The 16,254-nt window shown below is 36.8% G+C and overlaps 1 protein-coding gene across 1 annotated transcript in view; it reads left to right on the top strand.

The window, feature by feature from the left end:
- Nucleotides 1–6,726: 6,726 nt before the first annotated feature.
- Nucleotides 6,727–16,254, top strand: part of LOC107674105 (transmembrane protein 121-like) — a 23,875-nt gene continuing 14,347 nt past the window's right edge. The window contains exon 1 of the mRNA XM_016467992.1: nucleotides 6,727–6,934. The gene's annotated coding sequence lies outside the window, so the exon portion shown is untranslated. The remainder of the gene's footprint in view (nucleotides 6,935–16,254) is intronic.

Below are 16,254 nucleotides of genomic sequence, written 5' to 3'. Positions count from 1 at the left end.
ATGCTCATAGATTTTTATTATTTGTGTTAAGTGATAATGACAGTTCTTTGAGGGAGTTAAATTTGCATTGTATGAACTGTATGATCTCCGCTTAATACATACAATTTATCTTGATACAAAAACCAACAGAATTATACTGTATCTACTGACTCTAAAGGACTCTTTTTGGAAGAAGGATGCTGCTGAGTGGCCTCTTCAAATCAGAATTGCAAAACAGCACTCTGTACACAGAATACAGGCCGGCGAGAGACAATTACCGCATTCCAGCAGAGTGGCTGAGTGAAACCAGAACTTATCACACGATGATGGCAGAGGCAATATCAGGAGTGATGAGTGCATCCATGAGAAAAGAGAAAGGCAATTCGATCATTTAAGAGGGCATAACTTTTTTTTCTGCTACTGTTTCTCCTCTCACAGTCCAAGTATAATGGTCCCTGATGTGAAATATCACTTTCGCCTAGACATTAGTTTTGGTAGAATGGTCACTAGCACAGTGAAAATATTTGGAGAGAACCATGCAAAGGGTGTTGTGAGTCATTATGAGTAAGTCAATCTGTACACACAAAAAGCACAGGGCTGTCTCATAACAAAAGTCACCACAAAATGTCACTTTTTTTTTCACATATTGTATCTTATGATTAGGTTGAATGTTCCTGTACTGTCTTCTGTCTTCAAATCAATAAAATAATGTTTTATTATCTTTATATTTAAATATGATAATATAGTCATTGCCAGCCCATAGGTTTGGGGCCCCAGGCAAAATAATAAAAATGGGCCCCATAATATTAAAACCATATAACTACAACAAACCATAACCATTACAACTGCATTGAAACAAATTCACTAAACAGCACACTGTAATTAAAAAGCAGTGAAAACCATGCAAATATAAGTAAAGACTACATATACATACTTCACAGAGAGCATATCTTTAGTAGACAAGTTAGTTTGGTTAATATAGAGATTAATTGACCACATTTTTGCTCTTTCTTTTTTTTTTCACTGGTCTTTATGTTGACACTTTTTGAATTCATTGCCCAGATTATTCTTGAAGAAACGTAACAGGCCTTTGGAAACCGAAGTGCTGCCATCCAAACCTGCTTTAAACACAGAAAGCATCTCAAATAGCCGCAAAGTAATAATTTATGTGACTTATTCTGTGAATTTTTGTATTAAATAAACTTGAGCACTTTTGAGGAAAGTTTGAAATGTGTGGATAATACTGTACTCCATATACCAGCCATGCCACACAATATGAATAAATTATGCAGATTACCAATATTTCTTTTTTGTTTCACTGTTTACTGCTTATACTGTTGCTGTGTTTACTGTTGCTTGGTGATTGAATTCATTTGGTTATTGAGAGCTTATTTTATGCTTAGCGTTATTTTTGGTTGTCACTGTAACTGTGGTTGATGTTAAAGGATGAGGTCCATGCATGTCTGCTTGTTCAAGTAGTATATTGTGTTGCCTGTGTGCCCGTTTTTTGTCAATGGAGAACAAAGAATGTTTATTTGGCAGTGATTGTACTATATATGTATAGCTCCCTGCGGGGCCCCCCAGGCATGTTGGGGCTCCAGGTAACCACTTGTATTGCCTGTAGGAAGGAACTGAATATAGTTGCAATACAACTAGTTATAACTGTAGTTGCAATATAACTAATAGTTGCAATACCAATATCACACAAGCAGCACTGTTGTTGATCTGGATATCAGTGCTATTTTCAGACCAACGTACAATTGCAAGTGTGATTGCCTCTAAACAAGAAGTAATTCATTTTAAATTAAGTAAAATTTTTGACACAGTATTGACACTTTCCTCCACCAACGAAAACAGATCTAAACAAAGCCAAAGCAAATTCAACTGTTGCATCTCCGAACAATGCAGTAGTGGTGTTTAGCCTATGGAAGAATCATTGTGCTTAAATCGGCTGAGTGAATATTTCAATGACTTACTCATAATAACAGCAAAACTAAGAACTGCATATTCATGCCATATATAGTACATAGTAAAATAAGATAAGTATGCTAGTATGCTGTTTCTGCCATCCAATTGTGAATGTAGTATTGACTTTAAACAATAGGTAAATAAATTGAAATAACTTCAAATTAACAGTCAACACAATATTGACACTTTGCTCTGCCAGCGAAATCTGATCTAAAGAAACCAAAGCATATTCAACCATTGTGTCTTATTGTGCCAGCATTGAGCTTAAATGAATTAGTTGAGTGAATAATTCAATGACTCACTCATAATGACAGTGAGATAATTCAGAACCCCATACTAGCATACTACTCTTCTATTCCTGCCATAAAGAGATATGTTAAAATAAAAGCTGTATGCCATTCTGAATTCAGCCAGTCATTTATTTTGTACCTAAATAAGTCATTGTTTGAACAATTTGTTTGAATTAATGCTTCAATGACTCACTCACAAAGATACAGTCAGTTTTCCATAGCACAGACTCACAGTCTGTCAGGAAAACATTTTATGGTGCTTTTGTCAATTTTGAATTAAGTTGGCTATTCCTAAAATACAAAACATAAAATAAAATACAAAGGAAACAATGGCAGAATTACCACAGAAAATGTGTAGTATGCCCCATGTGGCATACTACAGAAATCTGAATACCTAGAAAGCAAACAAAAAACATTTTATAGGACAGTCAAAAGAGTAGGCTAAGATTATTCAATCCTTTTGTCTATTTGTGAACCTCGTCTGAGATGCAGAGAGGGCCAGAGCTAGTCTTTGATATGGTAAAGAGTGCTGCATATCTCTCAGCTCCTTGCATGAAAGAGAACAAGAAGAGGGGCATCAGAGAGGGCCTGAAGGAAGGAGAAATCATTTAGTGTTGTGCTTTTTTAATTTGCTGGACATATGCACACAGGCCAGCACAAGCATACCAACACTTGCTTCACTAACAATCTCCTTGTCATATATTTTGATCCACACACACACAGACAGAAAGAAAAAAAAGCAGAAAACATCAAAAGCCATCAGAGATTTGATCTATCTGAGAATTCACAGCCACAGAGCCTTTTAGCATTCTGTGAGTGAGGGCAAAAGAATCGCTCTCAGAACAGCAGGCCATTACTTGTTCATTAGAAAAAGAATAAACAAGAACCCAGCTATCTATATTTTTAAAAGAAAGGTGTTGTAGGAAGTGAATCTGCATTTGGGAGTAAATCTGCATTTGATATCCAAGCAGGTTTTCTGAAAGGACTGTTTTCCTTCATTGCCTTTCAAATGCCTTTCGGCCTTGAGTTTCTCCGCAGTGCAAAAGAATATATCACTCTTCACAGCAAGAATGCACAAGAGGGAATACAAGTTTACCCACTCCAGAAATGAATCACTCAGATACTAAACTGCAAAAACCAGATTGAGAATGTGACAGAGTGAATCTAAATGGTTTATTCTTTTACTTAGGTGTGATATACACGCTTATTGTTCATATGAACAATATAATATATTCTAAGCAACAGTGAGCCATTTAAATTCCTAAATCAATAGAGACATTATTTCACCCCGCAGCAACCAGAACTAACAAGGCCACTGATTTTAGTAGCAAATGAAGATGTTAACGCCCACATGAACTTCTCAGCACACTGCTAATTAGTTTGGCCGAGCTCTAGAGGGCTAATGAGAGGTGGTGCGCGAGCCACACGGTATCAGACTGCTACAGGGATAGCAAGCGAAAGGGAAGCCGAGCATGTGAAATCGGAGTGATGTTTAAATTAAAACTATATGTCCTAAAAGCTGCCAGCCCAACAACAGTCCAACACTCTTCCAATAAATGTCTGTCAGTCAGGATGCCGCCTAATGAGGGAGTATGTGGTTAGGTGGTTCAATATTGAATTGAACTTGGGCTAGAAAGACAACTCTCTCTCTCCTTTGTTCTTGATTTCTCTTTCTTTGCTCACTTTTTCTTGGTTGTGAAGAGCTTTGTGCACTTTTCTCTTTGGCAGAACCTCAAAACTAATGCATTTTCTTCTATTATACTATAAGGAGGCCTTCAAGTCGCAGTGTTGGGTATTCTCTCTTATGGATGCTTCTACATATGGGCAATCCTGCATGTGTAGCGTTTACATTCATTTTGTTGGTGAGAAGGTTCATTAGAGCGGGTTTTGTTGCAAATGTGCTAGTGTCATGATTCTTCTCTGTGTGGAGATTCTCTAGGAAAACCTGGGAGTGGGATCTCTTTGTCTCTTGGGTTACTTCATTTCCGAGTCTTTCTTTTGTCCATGTGTGCCAAAACATGATACAATATTCATTTATTTCTTAACACAAGTGCAATTAGTTGTGTTTGAACAATTCATAAGGAAAAGAGAATTGTGTACAATGATACGCTAAGAAAGGAATGTTGTGATTATTTTATGTTCATGGGATGTCTCGGGGAAATGCTATATTTAAGATGCAGGCAGAATCAGATCTTTCAAAGTTGCCAGGTGTCTGTATTATCATGGCTGACTCATAAAAATTGTTAAAAAAAATAATAATCACAATATGTTTAAAGGACTAAAATCATTTTTTGATGTAATCGCTGTCCTGCAGCTATGCCTAATTTCCAGAGAAACTGAGCCAAAATACTCCAGCTAATGATCATGAAATAGCTGTTTCAGGCACACAATGTAAAATGTTGCTGTGCTTCTGAAAATTACATAACCTATAAACAATTTTTGTTATTAAATATTTTTGACCATAATGAGTAAATTAAAGAAATGTTTAATTAAAATGTTTGATTCATATCTATTCATTTTGCTGTGAAGAATGTAACATTTCTGTGTGATTAATTACTAAATAAATGCAATTAACATGGAGCTGTTTTTAATTTACTAGCATTTCCTGTCTAAACACACATTTAGCTTCAAATCAAGTTTTATCATTCAGTCCAATTTACCATTTTCCCAGCATGCTTTGGGTTGTAAATAATTGCAGTTGTTTGATTATTTGACCTTTTGCCAGTTTCATTTACACTGTTGTTGTTGATTTAGTCACATTTAGTACATCACAATTTTGGTGATGTCAGGATGCATTTGCTCTTCTTAAAATTATCAGTTATTTGATTGTTCCCTTGTTGAGAACCTAATCATGTGGCATGTTACGGTATTTAATGAGTGTTAGTTTCATATGACAAGTGTTCATGTATTGTTGTCAGTAGTCTAAAATAATAATCACTTTGTTTCAATGACATATGTGACCCTGGACCACAAAAGGAGTCTTAAGTCGCTGGGGTAGCCTATATTTGTAGCAATAGCCAAAAATACATTGTATGGGTCAAAATTATTGATTTTTCTTTTATGCCAAAAATCATTAGGACATTAAGTAAAGATCATGTTCCATGAAGATATTTTGTAAATTTCCTACTGTAAATATATCAAAACTTAATTTTTGATTAGTAATATGCATTGCTAAGAACTTAATTTGGACAACTTTAAAGGCGATTTTCTCAATATTTTGATTTTTTTGCACCCTCAGATTCCAGATTTTCAAATAGTTGTATCTCAGCCAAATATTGTCCTATCCTAACAAACCATACATCAATGGAAAGCTATTTATTCAGCTTTCAGATGATGTATAAATCTCAATTTTGAAAAATTGACCCTTATGACTGGTTTTGTGGTCCAGGGTCACATATATTTCTCATTTAGAAAACATGACATGAAGTACACAGTACTGATCGAGTTAAAACCATGTAAACCATGTAAAGGGACTGATTTAAATTAAATAAGCTGATACATCTTCTAATGCCAAATTTACACTGCAAAAGTGGCACAGAAGCGCTTCTGAAGTGGTATTTAAATGTCTTTCCACAGCTTGATTGATGCTGCTCAGAAGTGGCATAAATGCATTTACACAGCAATTACAACTGCATACTTTCATACTAGGTGCTGAGATGGGTCAGAGCACTCATAATTTAGTCTGTTTTTTTATCCGGCATTGCATCTTTACACTGAATTTTGTGCTGGCAAAGACAAGCCTTAACTTGTGTTAAATTTACACTGCACAGGTGGCATGGAAGCACGTCAGAAGTGGCATTTAGGTGTCTTTACACAGACCATTTAATGCTGCTCAGAGGTGGCATAAATGCATTTAAACAACAATTGCACTTTTATACAGTACTTTGATACTAGGGCCTGAGGTGGGTCAGAGCAGGAATAATTTAGTCTGGCTTTTAAGCGGCATTGTGTCTTTACACAGAATTTTGAGCAGGCACAGAGCACCCTTAACTTGACTGTGTAAATATGCCTTTAACTTTTTAAAGACAACTTTACAGTTACTTAATATACAATTTTTAGTTATTTAGAATACTTGCAAAAACTGATATTTAGTAGCCTTCTATCCATAAGCATTCTGGAATTAATTCAGATATATATTTTTATATGATCTGTTCAGTGACTCATTTTAAATTATTTATTTTTAAGGAGCTAATTTGAAGCTCCGTTCTAAACGTTGCATTTATTAATTTTGAATAGCTATAAAGTATTTATTTTATTTTTTTTTACAATGCATGTAACCTACACACAATATTGGTGGGGGTTTCATTTAGCCTTTGCATTGTCCACTAAAGGAGGAAGTCAGTGGGCTGACGGTCTCCCAACATAAGCAAATTGCCAATAACTTATGTTCTCTGCTGCGAGGGTGAGGGAAGCGACTGAATCACTGATTCAAGAGAGGGAGAGAGAGGGCGAGCGAGAAAGAGAGAGTAGCCTAACGTGGATCGGACTGAATAGCACCGGCCCGCACACGCGTGTCTATTTCCTCTCTCAGTGGTGGGGTGCACACGCGTTTCAATAGTTTTGACAAGGGATTGCTTTTCTTTTGGAGGCTACATCTCTTGTTTTCCATCAGCGCGCGCTTGATGCGGATTAAATCACTCCACAAACATCAATCTCGTCTCAGAGCTGATCAGCACCTTGGACAGCGGATGCCAGAGGTACAGTCTGCTGAACGGTCTGTTCGGATGAGGGAGGGTTTCCTGTCAAAATCATGAATTACCCGTTGTGCAATGAGCTGTGGCGAGCACATAAGGCGCGTTGTGCTTTCTAAATTAATATCAGCTTAATTGAACTGACTGAATGAAGTACAATAAGTTAATGGCTGGCTGAGTGCATGTGTGCATGTGTGAAAAAAAGTATTGTGATTTATGTCGGCGCTTCTGGGTTTTGAGTTTTAGTGCAGTTTCTATCGCTGAAGTATCCGTTCATGAATTCATGGGACAGCTAGCGTTTTTAGCTAAATATAATGGTGTTGTGAGATTGCAAAACGATCGGTTAAATATTGTTAAATGAAAGAGGAAAAGCAGAATTCGAGGATTTGACATATGATAGTCACTACTGTTCAATAACGAGGAGGGTATTTTTTTTAGATTATTTGAGTTGTTTTTGTTGCGAATCTCGTTAATATACGATATAAGCCTTGAAAAAGTAACCATTCGAACTGTGAATCTTCTCGTGGTGTTGGTTGTGAATCGTCCAAGTGATTCGAATCTTTTGAATCCAAATCACCAAAAGGATTCGTTCGTTGCAGGTTATCGTTATGCCATGTGAGCGTAACTGTGATATGAGGGAATCATTGAATCGTTCATTCCGAACACCGAGTCAAATCGAAACAAGTTTATTAATAAATATGCGTGTCTACAATCTACTGTCTGTGAGACTTAAGAGCGTTTAATCATAAGAATTGTACCCACAAATTACATCAAAACTTTCGTCTTTTGTCACCTGCTGGGCATCATTTTAATCAATCTAGGCTAAAGACAATTAACATAGCCTAAATATATTTTCTCTATAACACCATTTACGTTATATTATGCCATTTTCATAGTTCACTTTTAGATTAAAATAATTCTAACACCACCTTCCTCCCTGTTGTAAACTAACTGACATGTCTAACTGCACATACTAATGCCCCTCTCGTTTAGCATATTCTTGTTCACAAATGTGACGCCTTGTTCATTACGTTTAGTGCCGCTCCAAGTCCGTTTCTGACGGTACGAAAACGGTCACGAGAACGGTTCCATGAGGGAACCCCACTGACTCGAGAAGCCAGTCTCCACACACTACAGCTTCATTAAGGGTGCAAGATTTTTCAAACAATGTCATTAAGGGAGCAAGAGTCTTTTAAACAATGGTCTTGAGGTTTGCTTCTGTTGTCATTGACTTAATATCTTTCAAGCACCTCGAAGGGTTTAAAGGGGTTTACAAACGACCAGTCCTTCCACTTACAGTACCGGCTAGAGCCCGCGGGCATTTTTTACGCGCGCTGCAGTGTGTTCCGAGGCGCCTCACGTGACACATAAACAACCTGAGGGATCCTCGAACCCCTTCAACCCTTGACCATGCATGCACTCAGCCTTGAATACAAAGTAGATTTATTTAGGCACATACGTTATACCTTATATTCTTAGCTACAAAAACGCCCTTGAACATTTTCTACTGTTACTGCACATGGGGAAAAAAAAGGATACAGGTAAACGAACACACAGGTAACTTACAAAATATCAAACCATTGTTTTGGCCAACAAATATTGCTTCTGCAATGTTTTAAAATATGCACATACAGTACAAAAATATTACTAATATTAGAAAAACACATTTGTGTAATTGGACTTTGTCTCAAAACGTTATAGTTAGGCCTGCTGCAATATTGTGACAACTTCCCTGTCTGAGAACTGCTCACCAGTATAATTCCTTTATGAATGCTTGCATTTTTAGGTCTCCTTTTTTTTCTTGTCTGTTGGTCGATGTTTGTTGATTATGCTTTGTCACTTAATAATTTCCTTCCGACCACAGTTTCATTATTCAGTGATAGAGTCTTTGTTTTATGTAGTCAGTGAACCCATACAAATTAGTAAGTTGCTTTAGTGATTTACAGACATTTAAGCGGGAAAGAAATTACTCTTATAAAATGGCAAACCCAAACCCACGTTATTTCTAGCACTGTCAATGTGAAATAGCATTCACAACCAATTTTAATTCTGTTATATTTTGGAGGCAAACTGGGAAAAATGTAGGGTGGGATGGGATTTTTTATTTTTTCCCATCAGAACTTGATTGGATTTTGCATGTTGGTTGGTTGAAAAATAATTACATTTTGAGAAAAGATTATGAAGATAAACATTATTTTTTCTTTGAAATAATGTGCAGAGATCATCCGTTCACAATTAGACCAGAAAAGAAAGTAAATAGGGTCAATTTTACGACGACTTTAAGTGACCTCTCCTATTGATCTGATCAGGGCACACAAGATTGCTGCAGGCAAAGCAGGCACTTGTACTTGATCTCATTTCCTGTGCATAAAAACTGAACTGGGTTTTCAGAGTGTTACACTCCTTCCATTATCCTGTCTGTCCATTATCAGGACATTGGTCGGTATGACCGGTACATTCTTAGCCTAGTGCCAGCAGGCCATGGAAGTTCAACCTGCATGTTTCCAAACTCCCCTGGGGTTTCATGAGTGTGACATGACCGCCTCCATTTGCAGGCAGACAGGCTAACTGCCTCCCTGCCAGTACAAGCCCCCGCTGGCTAATTACTGACACAATGTCAGCATGGACAGCTGGCAAGGCCATTTTGTGAAGTGAAGCATTTGATTGGGGTTGGCTGGATGGGAGCCTTTCCTCTGAGTTTTGCATCTCTATGAGGTCTGGATACTTGCCTTAAACAATGCAGTGGTGCCCATGAGGCAACATGCTGAATGCACAGCCCGTCAGCACTGTGGAATGATGGTTAAGATGGTCTGGTTGTGCTCATTAGAGAGAGTTGGCTTGCTCTATGTGCTGTAATATGCTGGAACTTTTAAGGGCTAGCTGTCATTCTATATTGTTCATTCTAGATCATACGTGATCACATATGCCTCTGGTGCACTGTTGACTACATCAGAATCAGAACTGAGTTTATCTGCCACATAAGATTCTTCTTAAAAGGAAGGTGACTTTGTGAATTGTTCCCAAGGAAATAATAAACCTACACAATTCCAATAAACACAGTTTATGTAATGCTGATACAGGAGATGAATGTTCATTATTCTGCAGTTATGTTCAGAATCTATTAGCGGAGTGCGTGCCATATAAATTAACCATATATATATATATATATATATATATATATATATATATGCCATATATATAAAGCTATATTTCATCAGCTTTGACACAGATGGTTGGCTGTATTAACCTACAATCTGCTCTTAAAGGAATAGTTCATCCAGAAATGAAAATTTGCTGAAAATGTACTCACCCACAGGTCATCCAAGTTTGTTTCTTTGTTGGAAAATATTTTTGAAAAATTTAGCATTACATCAATTGTTCACCAATAGATCCTCTGCAGTGAATGGGTGCCAAAAAAACATATATATATATATATATATATATATATATATGCCATATATATAAAGCTATATTTCATCAGCTTTGACACAGATGGTTGGCTGTATTAACCTACAATCTGCTCTTAAAGGAATAGTTCATCCAGAAATGAAAATTTGCTGAAAATGTACTCACCCACAGGTCATCCAAGTTTGTTTCTTTGTTGGAAAATATTTTTGAAAAATTTAGCATTACATCAATTGTTCACCAATAGATCCTCTGCAGTGAATGGGTGCCGTCAGAATGAGAGTCCAAACAGCTGATAAAAAGATCACAATGTTTCATAAGTAATCCACATGATTCCAGTCCATCAGTTAACATATTGTGAAGTGATTAGCTGCATGTTTGTAAGCAACAAATCCATCATTAAGGCATTTTAACTTTAATCAGTTTTGGCTAAAATGTCCATTATCCACAATAACACTTCCTCCAGCCAATCCTCTGTTGTCCTCTCATATCAAAATCCACCAACATATTTGTTCTGAACTGTTTTCACTTGAAAACGGTGCTTGATCTGTGCATAATTCTCCCCTGATTCAGACAAGATGACTTTTCGCTGGAGAAAGCAATAGGTGAGTAAATTTTCAGCAAATTTGCATTTTTGGGTGAACTATTCCTTTAACAACTTTGTCACTTAAGGGATTTTGCAGTGCCCAGTCAATAATTTGTACCACAGAATGCTATTAAACACAATACATGAATTGAGATGTGATGGAAATGACACTGTGCTGGAAATGTACATAGACGTCAAAGAATATTATAAAATTCTGCAAATAATGCAAAAAGTGTGGAAATATTACTTTGTATTAAGGATACATAAAATGCTACTAATGAAATTAGCCATTATGCATTTAACTTACATCTTCATGTCATTCCAAACCCATAAGAGTTTGGTTAATCTTCAAAACACAAATGAAGATAGTATTTTTCATGAAAACTGATAGGTTTCTGTCCCGGTAACCAAAACTTAGAAGATACAAAAAGGTCAAAAAATTGCTGTAAAATACAGTGCCCTCCACTAATATTGGCATCCTAGGTAAACATGAGCAAAAGCGGTTGTGAAAAAAAATCTGCATTGTTTATCTTTTTGATCTTTCATTCAAAAAATTAACAAAATTCTAACCTATCATTGAAGTAAAACAACTGAAAGTGGGGGGAAGCTCACATTATGAAATAAATGTTTTTCTCCAATGCATGATGGCCACAATTATTGGCACCCCTGGAAATTCTTATAAGTAAAATATCTCTGAAGTATACTCCCATTCATATTTACATTTTTTTAGCACACCAGGGTGACTAGGAGCATGAAACCGTCCAGCCATGATTTCCTGTTCCACAGGATTATAAATATGAGGAACACAAAGGCCAATTTCCCTAAATCATCCATCACAAGGAGTAAAAGAATAGTTCTGATGTGCAGAACAAGATTGTTGAGCTTCTCAAAATAGAAAGTGGCTGTAAGAAAATAGCTAAAGCATTGAAAATCCCCATTTCCACCATCAGGGCAATAATTAAGAATTTCCAATCAACTAAAGATGCTACAAATCTGCCTGGAAGAGGATGTGAGTCTATATTGTCCTAATGCAAGGCGAGGAGGAGAGTTTGAGTGGCCAAAGACTCTCCAAGGATCACAGCTGGAGAATTGCAGAGATTAGTTGAGTCTTGTGGTCAGAAAGCCTAAAAAATATCAAACATCACCTTGTAGGGGAACTTCTAAAAGGACTGGCTTTTATGGTCAGATGAAACTAAAAAAAGCGATTTTTGGCAGCAAACCCACCAGATGGGTTTGGTGCAAACAGGGATAAAAAGTACCCCATGTGCACGGTTAAATATACTGCTGGATCTTTAATGTTGTGGGCCTATTTTTCTGCTGGAGGTCCTGGACATCTTGTTCAGATACATGGCATCATGGATTCTATCAAATACCAACAGATAAAAAATCTAAACCTGAATGCCACTGTTAGAAATCTTATAATGTGCCGTGGTTGGATCTTCCAACAGAACAATGATCCAAAACAAACATCAAAATCAACACAAAAATCCCGTCCCAGTTCCCTGACCTGAACCCTATAGAAAATGAGTGGGGTGAACTGAAGAGAAGAAGCAACAACATGAAGCTGGGAATCTGAAGGGTCTGTAGTGATTCTTTTTAAAGAAATGGTCTCTGATCTCTTGTCAGGTGTTCTCCAAACTCATCAGGTATTATAGGAGAAAACAAATTACTTGCGATAATTGTGGCCAATGTGAACTAGAGAAAAACATTTATTTCATTAGATTTCCCCCCAATTTCCATTGTTTTACTTTAATGATATGTTAAGAATTTTGTGCCGTTTTTGAATGAAAGATCAAAAGGATAAATGATGCAGATTTATTTTCACAGCCACCTTTGCTCATATTTACCAAAGGTGCCAATATTAGTGGAGGGCACTGTAAATCCATATGAATTTAGCAGTCTTGTGAGCAGATATAATTGCTTTATATGATGAACATTTAATTTAGGCTTTTATTTACATCTAAACAATGATCTACACACATATGGCAAAAACGGAAACTCAAACAAGTGTGAGTGATGCACAAGAAAATAATCTGTTCATCAACTACAGTGCATATGCAAGTGATTTGAGCACTCAAAAACAGATGGTCCACTTGGTAGTGCACATACACCAAATGCGTCCATCCAGGCTCACGGTCAATAGAATATACTTTGAAGAGCTTGCACGCTCAATTGTGCACAGCTCTTCTGGGTGAGAGTGTGAAAAGTATGTTTTAAACGAGCTTACTTTCTAAGAGTCATCAGGGCCAAAAGTGCCCATTGCTGATGAAACAATGTCTATATGTAAAGTGGTTTGGGCTGAATTAATTGCAGAAGTGTAATACTTAGGGTTTAGAAAGATCCCAAAACAGAATGTCTACGAATATCAATGCAGTGCTGCTTTGCAAGCACCGTAATCAATAGCATTAGCCTAAACCCAAAAAATGCACTCTGCCCAATTTTATCAGAGTAATTCATTGTCCCAAATGAATGTTAGTTCCCATGACAACCTAGTGATCTACTAGTTCTTTGTCACTGTGACAGCGTTACAGTAGCCAACATACTGTCGCATGACAAATGTTGTAAAGCAAATATAGTTCTTTCAGTGTGCGAGATGTCATTTTAGAGCTGAAAAGCTCATAGCGACTCTGTTCTCACTTGCCTTTGTCTCGTGTGCTCTGTGAATGAACGTGTTCTGCTGTGACAGATATATTAGTCAGGTTTGGTCCTCTTCCCTGATGCTGAATGACAGTTCGTAACAATTTCTTCCATAGAAATATCAGACAATGAAATCAACTTGGGAATCCATGTGGCCTGAAACACTTCCATCCAGACTGACTTTGTTCTACTATAAAAATTCAACATGCCACTTTGTCTTGCTAGCACTAGACTGAGTTGTCTTTTCAGAGTCACCTAAAATATAGCTATTATAGTTTTACACCTAAATGGAGCGTGGCTGTGTGATGTTTCTGTTGATCTACCTGGACAGGAGAGTGCAGCCCTTCCATAACAGCAGCATAAGGGCAGAGACCGCTGAGTCTCAGAGCAGCAAGCGCTTAAGAGCATGTGGGGCCTGAATTGAATCACCTTTCAGAGAGGGAGAGGGAAAGATAAAGTGAGTCAGAGAGAGACAGAGGCAGCAAAGATAACATCTATGTGCCACAATGTGTGATTGCACTGGTTACTGTCTCTATTGTAGCAGATTTGGAGCTCTAAGCCGTTCCATTTGTTGCCTTTCAGTGTAGCAAGCATAAAAATGGTGAGGCTTGTGTAGCCAAGAGTCTGTTTCTAAGCTTACTGAGATGCATTTAATTTTTTTCCCTAAATGTTGGAAATGGGTTGCAGTGTTTGCATGCTAAAATTAGGATTCTAATATATTTATTTATTCTAATTCTTTGTGAAGCTAACAAGTGTATCTGAGACCAACTAAACATTAGAGGAGAACAAATATATAATGAGAAAATAAATTCTCTGCTCATTTAAATATGGGGGGAATCTTGTGGTTATGATCCTGTATCCAAATACATATTATGATGCTTAAAGAGATAGGTAACCCAAAAATGAAAATGTTGTTATCATTTACTCTCCCTTGTGTGTTTTGAAACCAGCATGACTTTCTTCTGTTGAACACAAACAAAGATGTTTTATTTCTCTGCAATGAAAGTGAATGGTGGCCACAGCGGTCAAGCAAGATTTTTAGTGAATAATAATGAAAATTCTGACTGTTTCTCACACATAGCTATCATATGACTTCAGATGACTTTAAATACAGTGTTTGAGTAACATAAACTACTTTTATGATGCTTTATGATGTTTTTTGTAATTTTTTGAGCTTGACAGCCCATGGTCCTAATCCACTTACATTGTATGGAAAAGAGCAGCAAGAATGTTCTTTTAAACATCTCCTTTTCCGTTCAACTGATAAAAGGAAAAAATAAAGTCATACACATATATCACAGTTGAGAAAATTATTTGCTTATATTCATTAGGCTTCTAATAATTAATCCTTAGTGTCATTCCATACACATAACTTGCCCTGATGTGGTTTATTAAAATATGATGCACCTAAAGCAGTAATTCTGTATCCTTAGCCACCTGCTTTGGTAAATATCATGAACATAATTTAAACACTTTTTATTAGACCCTTCAGCAAGAAATGTAAATGAACCAGACTGCAGTCGAAACCTACATTTCGTGCTTGAGGTGAAGTAAATGACAGAATGATTTTGGATTTTAACTAGCGGTCCTAAAAGGTCACATGTATTTTCCTCAGTCACTGTGGGCCATATCAGTTTCTACTCTTTCAGCTTTACACAATCCTAGTCCTCCGTCTCTCTTTAACGTGTCTAAGCTGTTGTGCTGCAAACACCTTGGGTTGCTCAAAACTCCAGCTCTCATGTGAACAGAGTAGAAGAGGTACAAGAGTGGAAAAGAAGAGATACTCTCTTCTCCTTCTTAGCACAGCACTGGGGACAGTTGTGTCACGCTGAGATAAAGAATCTCATGGACGTGAGAAGACTCCCAATGCCCAGCCTGCCAAAGTTCTGCAGTTTAAAGCCTCCCTGTCATCTCCAACCAGAAAGACATAAATAGTAAGCGCAGAGCTTTCTGGGTCTTGCCTCATGCCTTTGCCTGATTCTGTGGCTGAGATTCCCATGGGAATGACTGAGACAGTGGAACAATGCAGCTGAGAAATTAAAAGATAAATCCTGCCAGTGAGACAGGATCTGCATTCTAATATCTAATATCTATTCTAATATCTCAGAATGAAGTTGTAAGGAAGCCTCTCCACCATATGTGATTTTGAGCTTGATTTACTATTCTGGGCAAGATACAGCTATTAAGGGAATAGTTCATCTAAAAATGAAAATCCCATCATCATTTACTTATCCTCATGTTGTATGTATGACTTTCTTTCTTTTGTGGAACACATTTTATCAACCAGAATGTCTAGGTTTATTTTTTTTGGTGAGCTCCAAAAAAAGAAAGAAAAGAAATGTCAAAACACATATTTCAAGTCTTCTTCTTAATAATAATAATAAATAAATATATATATATATATATATATATATTATAAAAATAGAGATTAGGTTTTTTACTGTACTTGGCAGTTTCATTATTAAGAGCAACATCTAGAGTCCTAAAACCCTGTTTGAACTCAAGAATGGGACGTGACTGTACACATGAAACTAACTTAATACGGATTTATTCTCTGGCTCATTGCAAAACAACTGAACCAACACCCATTAAAAAACACCCTACAAAACTATGCATTCAAAGAAAATCCTTAAAAGCCTGGAGCAAATTTTAGTCAACCAGATTAAAAAAAAAAAAAAAAAAATCCCACAATTTTTTT

Source organism: Sinocyclocheilus anshuiensis, unplaced genomic scaffold (genome assembly GCF_001515605.1).
Source record: "Sinocyclocheilus anshuiensis isolate Anshui unplaced genomic scaffold, SAMN03320099.WGS_v1.1 scaffold544, whole genome shotgun sequence".
In the NCBI taxonomy this organism is placed as follows: Eukaryota; Metazoa; Chordata; class Actinopteri; order Cypriniformes; family Cyprinidae; genus Sinocyclocheilus; species Sinocyclocheilus anshuiensis.
This window is presented reverse-complemented; position numbering and strand designations above follow the sequence as displayed.